Source organism: Rhagoletis pomonella, unplaced genomic scaffold (genome assembly GCF_013731165.1).
Source record: "Rhagoletis pomonella isolate Grant_MI unplaced genomic scaffold, Rhpom_1.0 Rhpom_scaffold_00004, whole genome shotgun sequence".
Taxonomy (NCBI): Eukaryota; Metazoa; Arthropoda; class Insecta; order Diptera; family Tephritidae; genus Rhagoletis; species Rhagoletis pomonella.
The window spans coordinates 12826797-12835623 of NW_023458558.1; the positions used below are offsets into that span (position 1 = coordinate 12826797).

General features: G+C 37.9%; 1 protein-coding gene across 1 annotated transcript in view; it reads right to left on the reverse strand.

Annotated features, from left to right (window-relative positions):
- Window positions 1-919, reverse strand: part of LOC118737026 — a 116120-nt gene extending 115201 nt beyond the window's left edge. Inside the window, exon 1 of the mRNA XM_036467259.1 lies at window positions 838-919. The gene's annotated coding sequence lies outside the window, so the exon portion shown is untranslated. The remainder of the gene's footprint in view (window positions 1-837) is intronic.
- Window positions 920-8827: the final 7908 nt, after the last annotated feature.

Sequence of the window (8827 nt, forward strand, 5' to 3'; positions counted from 1 at the left end):
TTTCTTCCATAAGAAAAAAAGGTTCAAAAAGCCGTCAGCATAAAAAATATTAGAATTAACGCAATTTTTGCAGTAGCCTAAAACTTTCACTTTACTGAAAATTTAAAATGTAATAGGCACAAGACTGCATACCCAAAAAAAAAATCTAAAAAAATATTAAAAATTTTTAAGTTTTTAATGTACTCATTTTACTCAACCTCGGTGTAAAAAAAATTTATAACAAAAATTAAATAAATTAAATTAAATATCAGAGCTACCATTGTAATTTTTTTATTTTATTTTTTGAGATGGCATAAAAAATTAATTTTTTTTTATCAAAAAATTTGTATGTGAAAAATTGTTCAAGAAAAAAAGTCTAAAATATTTCTTTTCATAGAGAATTTTCATGTGTGTATACGTTTTTTTTTTAATTTTTTCCTCGATCCGTTCTCGAAATATTTGGAAAACTACTAAATCGGTATTAATCAAGCTCAAATTTCATATTTATTTATTATTTATGTTTATGCATCAACCCTATAAATTGGAAACAAATCAAACAGATGAAGTGTGAACACCGTCCGTTTTGGTATGAAACACTCCCTATGCAAACTGACCTAAAGCAAAGTATAAATTCTTTAGGCCCACATTCAATTCACGGAACTCAGTTTTACATGTGTTTACAACCTCATTAAATTTTATTCATTAATCTATTCACTTTCAGAATTACATCTGCCTCATTATCAGATAACCATTATTCGCCACTAGAAAAGAATCGCCGAAACATAACAATGTATGTATGCTCTATAAAAACTGCCAAAAATATTATGCGTAAATATACATGCATGTATACGCACGTACCTACGTAAGTGAACACATTTTCCTGAGCCACACTTGAGAAAGGGGGAAGTAAAAATTTCGCTAACGCACCACGGAAACGAACGCCACTGACTGACTCACCATAAAACGAAATCGGGCCCAAGCGGACGTACTTAAGTGATATGCGGATTTAAGCTGTAATCACGAGAGCAACAAAAATATACATATATGAGCACAACAAAAAACAAAATAAATAACAAAAAATCCGCAATTTAAGTAAGACTCACAGATCTAGCAGACAAGCTACGCAAGCGAATACTACATATCTATGTACATATGTATGTATGTACTTAAGTTTATACCGGAACTACGAGAGCAAACGTGGTGAGCAGCACCCAATCACATTTAAGATTACATACAATAATAAATAACAGCATCACAGCAAACAAAAAAATTTAAAAAAAATATTCATATATGTAAGTAAACGAAAAATAAACAGAATTCGCAAAACCTGTCGGACAGGTAAAGTAATAAGTAAGTAAGTAAGTAAGTAAGTAAATGTTCGAGTCAGACGCTTTAAACTGCTAACACGCACACACAATTCACTTCATTATTCGCTCACTGGAATGCACAGCTCCAGCTCATTCACCAATTCACGCGCTCCTCAGTTATTCAAGTAGTGGACTGAAGCTGTTGTTGCGGTAATAATGCGAGGCGGAAAAATGTTGCTTGTGGCACCGCATGCACCGCTAGGAGGGTCTATAGCACTATTTTGCTTTAGTATTATTATTATTTTTTTTGTTTTTGTTATTTGGTCACTCCTCGAACGCGTTTATGCTGTGCCGCGCACACTTAAGCGTGGCTAGTCGACTGAGTGCCTACAACAACTGACTGCACTTCGATATTAATGATGTGAAGTTGCGATGAAAAAAAAAAAACCTATACAAAAAATATTAATCTTTCTTAATGTATTTCCTTTTAATTTAATTTTACGTTTTTAACGTTTATTTTTAAGTTAACTTCCTTCATTGTTCAACATTTTCAGTTTACGCGCTTGCAATGTTTTAAGTTGAGTGATTTTTCTGACACACACCAGCTTGACTTGGTTTGCCGGCGCGCCAGCTTTGGCTCGAGCCAGACCTGTTCACATCCGCTTAGAATTAAGAATGTTGTTGAAAGCCGGTTAAGTGACAGTAATGCCAGTCATTTAAGGTTTTCGTTGTACGCAAAGCGCACGAATATTTTGCAAAGACCGGTCGTGCAAAATGGAGAGGTAATAAATTCCGAATCGTTTTGCATTGAATTGAATGTTATTAAATGTTCTTTTAAATAGTCTCACTGATCTGGAGAATATGGGCACAGTTAAGTAAAATTCTAATCTGTAAGAGGCCCTTAAGCTGTAATGAGGGTGGCAAGCAACTATTAAAGTGCTATAAAATAATTGTTCCTAGGGACCGATCTCCCCAATTAATTAGTTGATATGGAATGGATTTGTGATAGGCTGTAGACTCCAAGATCAATTTTCCAAGGCACAGCTAGTTGCCCATTGCATTTAAGGCCTAGAAAAAAATATTAAAAAATATTTGGAAAAAAGGTTCCTAGATGAATGTTAGTACTTCGTCAAGCGAGGGAGAATGTAGCTCGTCTATTTTGAATTCATTTGACACAAAAATTTCCTTTTCCTGGTAGAATATATAGCTTTAGAAGTTGAGGAGTAATTCGAAGGAACTTTCTGATCGGGCCCCCCCAAAAAAAAAGCTGAGATGGACGTACAAGAAGCTAAATCTTTTTTGGAAAAGGAGTTCGTTCAAAGTAAACTGCCGTACTATTAATCCTAGAGCTAGGCTTGTGTAGGTCACTAAAAAGACCAAACCGCTGAGCTCGGTACACCCTAGATGCCCGATGACTCCTTCACCGTGTCAAGGTATGAGACTATTTCAGTTCCTTAAGAGACGCTTTTCTGTGAACAACAGGGGAAAAACCTTTACTTACCAGTTTCTATTGTACATACCTTTGACCTTTAGGTTGAACTTGATCTACTATACCGGCGAAATCGAATCTTACAGGCTACAGCCTAACCAAAACTGATTATGCTGCGGCTAGAGAAATTTCGTTTTGAAAAGTATGAAGTAGATATTTCTTTCAGTACAAACTATGGCCCCCCCATAATAGTATTCCAAAAATTTACCTCAAATTCGGAAATACATTTTATTTCACGAGGGTTTTTATTGCGTAGCTTTTATTGTATTTTTGTTTGCATTTTTATTACTCACACTTGCTCTAGCATTGACCATGAAATTAAAACACTCAACGCATTTCCACAAAATACTGCATACCTACTTAATAAATACTTGCCTCGAGTGCTCAGAACTGACGCGTCATGACGTGCTGCGTGACGTCGATCAGACGCACTTGATACGCAAGCGAGCGGCAGTTGGCGTCTGGCCAAGGAACGCTGACATTTGTTTCAATGGATTTTCACATAAAAATTATAATTAAGTTGATTGTTACTATACATACATAGTATCTACACATGTATGTACATAGATTGTGTATCTTCAATTTGCATATTTTTTGTTTTTTAACCTTTTTGCACTTAAGAACTCAACAATTGTCTTCCGAGATAACGTAATTTTGATAAGTTTTTAGTTTGTATATAAAAACTTGTTTTATTTTCTTGAAAAGACGGACGTTTGAACGAGCGTTCGCTGTCAATAGTAGCTTTGATTTATTTTGCATGTCGATCCTTCGTTAATTAACTAAACAATGACTATTATGTTAATTTTTGAGGCTTAAGCGTATTTTTTATTATCCAATCTAAGAAGGTATGTTCAAAAAGAAGTACATAAATTCACGTTAAGAAATTGGTATCTTGATCAACTCTCTATTTTTTTCGTTTAATCAACTTGTTACTTTTTTCGTTGGCAACAAAGTGCTTTCAAGCAATTCTTTCTTAATATTAATGTCAATGAGTTTCTTCGCCCTCCACTTGATGTATGAACTTTAATACACAGTGAGAAAATCGATTTCTAAAATTTATAAGGTTGCTTTTGTGACTTAGACGAAAAGAACAGAAGTTTTCATAGAGGTGTTTTCTTGCTTTTGAACGAAAATTGTATTTCGCTTATTACTTCTTAAAATAATAAAAAAATTATTTACTTCTAGTTTCGTGGCAGAAATACAGACGCGGTTGCCATTCCCTGCCGAGGGATGACCGCTATAAAATCTCTACTTATATATACTTATCTTGATCGGGAACTGGACTTGAACCAAGGCCCTGCGGAATGTTCGTGCGCCCCACTAACCACCACACCACAGCGGCCGCGTTATCATCATTAAATCACTTAAAATATGGCTGCCATCAGCCTGAAGCCATCGACCAGGACTCATCATCCAAATGAAAAACGAATATGCGATTGAATATGGTATCAATATATTTCTTGTAAGTTAAGTATATATGTATTTGTTTATATAATTGTGCAATTCAAATAGGATTCAATAAGCATTTTAAGTTTCAACAAAACATATTTGGTATGAACCTTAAATAAATTCCTTAAAGAAGCATACTTTTTATGAATTAAAAGAACAGCTTAATAGTGAGATTTTAACCAAACAAACTGAAAAGAAGTAGGTAAACTCGCCAGATATTGTTCAAATGCTAAATAAAAAGTTTCGTCATCGATTTTCGATTACTAATAACGGAAAGCTTAACACTTTTTCATAACGAAAATTCGCCAAAAATGAGTTGGGTGTCTGCATTGACCTGGACAATTTGAGTGTGGACCATGACACCTGAACAATTTGTCTAAAACCAAGACAAATCCTGGAAAACCAGTACGTCTGGCAGCCCTAAGTTAAAATCAAGTTTTTCGAAATGGTATTAGGCGAAGTAGTTAAGACAATAATTAGTCCCTAAAATCGAAATTTTATAGGCGAGGCTCCCCTAAACGCCACTTATTTCATATTTTTGGCTGGTGTGCGCTCTAATTAGGAATTCCAACATTTCGGTACCGAGTATCGAAAGTATTGGATACTTTTTAAATCGGTACCAAGTATCGACCAATACTTAAAAGTATCGACTAGAAGTAAATCAATATTGTGTGCTTAAAACTAAGAGCGCGGTTACCCACGAACGTGTACGTAGCGTAGCGTAGAATTACGTAGCAACATATCGAGTTTGCTGTTGATAGAAAGAGAGAGAAGCAACGTCTACGTCACGGTCATGTGGTGGTAAGTTCGCAGATCGCATTAGATAGATCGTGTCAGCTGACGCGTTTTTCGTGTTTATGCCCGTGCTAACTGCGCTTTAAGGCTATCCAGAGCTTTATTTCAAGAAATAAAGAAGAAATCGTATTTCTCAAATAAGCCTGAAGAGAAGTATGAAATTCCTATATAAATATTCCACTATGCCCCTGTTGATACAAAAATCAATTTGAATTGCATGCACTTTTTCGTTTTTGTTTGACTATTTCTCGGATTTATATCTGTAAGTAGATGAATTCTGGAGCATCGTTTGTCAAATGTTTTTGTATACGTAAGAGTTGTCATATATGTAAGTAATCTGTTGAATGAGCTTTGCGTATAAACGGCTACCCACCGCATAGCAGCTGCCGAAAGATTTTTATATGGTTCCAAAATAACGAAAGTTTGTCTTTGTCAGCCGAAGGTTATTCGCCTTCAACCTGCGTCTTATCATATGTCTAACTACTCCGCAGGCGCAATACCAACATTTTTTCCGTCACCAAATCAAAGCAGTTTACTTATAACCATAACATAACAACTTAATTATTCCAATTATACCGCCCGCGAGCGATGCCCCATTAGGTAAATGCAATTAAACAGTTACACAAATCATTGGCAAGACATTAAAGCATAAGCAGTGAATGAATACATCACTAATGAATGCGGTTAAAGTGGTGAATGAACAACGCTAATGTTCGTAAATATTTAATTAAACATAGCCGTTCACGCTCCAATTGCACACTAAGTGATTAATACGAGCAACGTCTTACGCTGCAGTTTTATTTATAACCGATGGTTAGTGGTGGGTAGTGCAACAGTTGAGCAATATTTTAAAAGTTGTCTTTGCAATTTCGAAAGAAAATAGCCAAAAAGGAATGAATCAGGCTCTCGAGCTATATACATATGTATGTATGTAATTATATATAACCACGTAGACTCAAATACCTCGTGACCTAAACCGAAACCGCTTATGTGAGAGAGCAATAATAGTAGTCACTCCCCGCAGGGATTCAAACGGTGGTCAGCAAATTATCTGAGTGATTGACATTCGCCAGCCATTTTTTGAGGTAAAACCAGAAAACCGAGGAATACTAAATCGGAATTCAACAGGGTGGGGTCCTTTTCCCGCTGATGTTTGATTAAATATTACATATCAAAGTCCCTCAACTAAAAGAGCGAGTCTCAATTGGCTCCTATGCTGACGACTGCTCGATAATGGTGTCCGGGAATGAAATTGACGACTTGTACTCGAAAGTAAATGGTTATCTCTCTGAAATTTCTCCGCTCTTCACAGCAAAAAGCCTAATCCTATCCCCTCCGAAATCCTCGGCAGTCACTTTCACCACCTGTACGAAGGTGGTCAGGCTGCAGTTGGGTATTCACGTCAATGGAAAACCAATTCCGATGGTGAATAACCCGAAAGTCCTCGGAGCTATCCTCGACAACCTACGGGGCATGCAACCACAATTGCCAATAGAGTACAGAGCCGCAACAAGGTCCTCAAGTCGTTAGCCGGCAGCGCCAAATACAAATAAAAATTGTTGGCAACATCCAGGACCATTGGCCGGCGGTTTAAAACTACGCAGCGCCGGTGTGGTCGCCGGGGCCTAAAAGGACGCAATGGATGAAGCTGCAGACATGCCAGAATATGGCACTCCGGACCGTGACTGGATGCCTTCTGATGTCGTCCCAACACTATCTACACGACGATGCCCACATGCCCTCCATCAGTGAGCATAACAAAATTCTCTGAAAGCAGTTCCTAGTAGGGTACCACAGACGCGGGCACCCGAACAGATACTTTCTTCCGGCACAGCCCTCGCCAAGGCACATCAGGAAGCATCTATACGAACTGACGACGGACGTAGTCAAGAGGTTCAAAAAACAACTCTTGGACCCTACAGCATACCGACAGGCCATAAACCGGCATTCACAGAGAGCCGGTCTCGACCTACATCGACTCTCTAGCTGTGAATGCCGTTATGGGCACACAACCACCCGATGTGGACGGGACTATGCCTCGCGGAACTCGCACGACAATAGCCCAACTTCGCTCTGGATATTACAGCAGGCTGAGCAGAGTGAATGTAGATGTACCCAATGAGTGCCCGGAATGCGGGGATCCTCCAAGTGAATCAAACCCCGTGAAAGTTGGGCACTTCCTGGGTCCCCCTTTAGTAGAGCCTGATCACAATGTCTGATGGACAAACCGATTTGAGCTGAGTTGAGTAGCCGCTACAACAACAACAACAACCACGGTTCCATTTTTGTAACAACAAAAAGTGTAAACACCAAATATTTATTTTTTATTTACATATTTAAGTTTTTTTTTAGTTTCTTGTCTACGACTTTTATGTTATATCGTAATGCACATGTCTAACATCGATTGCAGTGCAAAGTAAACAAAAAATACATTTTTAACACGTTTTCGGTGTCTGCATTCGAAACGATTGCATCACAAATGGCAACGCCATCGCCGGCATCGCAGCAGCGTATACACTTTTAGATATAATTTCACGTGGATACTTCGGTATACAAAAATAAAAATATTAGCACATTCGCAGCTAACAAATCGGTCACCGGCGACGTAGAGCCGCCAAGCCGGCAACTCAGCATAAAGCCATAAAATTATAAAAAGAAGTGAAGCTATTGGAAATGAAAACAAATAAGTAGCATTGCAAAGCCCACGAATCTGGCAAGTAGTACAAACATGCACATACATTCATTAGGGATGTTAGGCCCGCGATCCCGAACTGGAAATATTTTTGCTTGTTTTTATTTCTTTACTTTGGTGGAGCTAATACTATTTAAGAAACTAATGTTCATGGATGGAATTTCCAATTTTACCTATGAGAGTTTCTTCCATCGTAGCCATTCATTTGCAATCCATATTTCTCACTGGGCGGATCTTGTTGCCAAACCACCCTAATTGAAAGACTTCTTATAGTAGCCAGTAATACCCGGGACAGTGGTATCGAATTTTTCATAAGTGTAATGTATTACGCCGCAGAAAGTGAAGGGTATTCAGAGCATCCCCAAGTGTTCCAAACACTTTACCACCAACCTTAATGATAGCAGATAGTACGGATACGGCGATATTAGTATACGACGATATTAGGATACGACGGGATTAGTATGCCTCCACCGGAATATTGTGAATAACAATGTCATGATTGAAAAACGACAAGGCTGCTGGAGCTGACATCCCACCAGCTGAGCTATTCATAATACTGGCAAGGAAATAGGTTGCCAATACATCACAGCATCTGAATTTATATAATCACGAAACTAAACCGACTGTATAAAATTGCTTTGGGCAACAGCTACAACTACGCCTGAATTAGTTACGGCCTTTGCGAGACACTCAATATCAAAGGAGGTTTCAGACAGTTCAACTTTCTATCGTGCGACTTCTTTTATCGATAAACAAGAATTTTATTTGGTACTCGACGTCTGTTTCCACACCACGCACCTCATCTAACGTTTGCTAACACATTTCCGGTTGCATTTTACTACATACCAGCAACTCGGTACCACAATAAAGAAATCTCGAAATACCGAGATTAACATCTGTCTTTCGAACACTAAAAGCCCAGTCATTAGCAACTCATGCGCATGCGCTTTATTCCCAAGAGAAACGACGTAAGCAGATATTTTTTGTTGGCTGTGTGGTTTCAACGTTTTTCAAACAAACGACTACTTATGTACGAGTAGGAGTATGTATGTATGTATGTAAATGAGGGTGATCCAAAAATGCATGTGAAAAAGTAAAGGCGGAATTTTAATGCCC